Source organism: Podarcis melisellensis (assembly GCF_964234715.1).
Source record: "Podarcis melisellensis genome assembly, chromosome: 12".
Lineage (NCBI taxonomy): Eukaryota > Metazoa > Chordata > Lepidosauria > Squamata > Lacertidae > Podarcis > Podarcis melisellensis.
Genome location: NC_138544.1, coordinates 3,143,216 through 3,143,542, shown reverse-complemented (window position 1 = coordinate 3,143,542; position 327 = coordinate 3,143,216).

The window sequence follows — 327 nt, the reverse complement described above, 5'->3', positions numbered from 1 at the left end:
GTTTGAATTTGAATATATGCGGGGGGGGGGGAGTCTGAGAAGAACATGCAAAACCCATTTGAAGTGTTAGAAATGATAGATTCACAGTGATTGCATAGCAAGCAATCTCGGCTGGATCTAAAAATTGATTTGCATTACGTAGACCTGAAATTATTTTTTGTTATATACAGTAGCTATAGAAAGTACAAGAAAGAGGTTCATACTCAAAAGTATACTGAAAGAAGATTGTATACTGAAATTTCTGAGGATTATGCCTTTCATTTAGCACAGTGCTGTATTATTTCTGCCCATTATAGTTGTGCATCTATTTTGAAACGGCAAAGCATC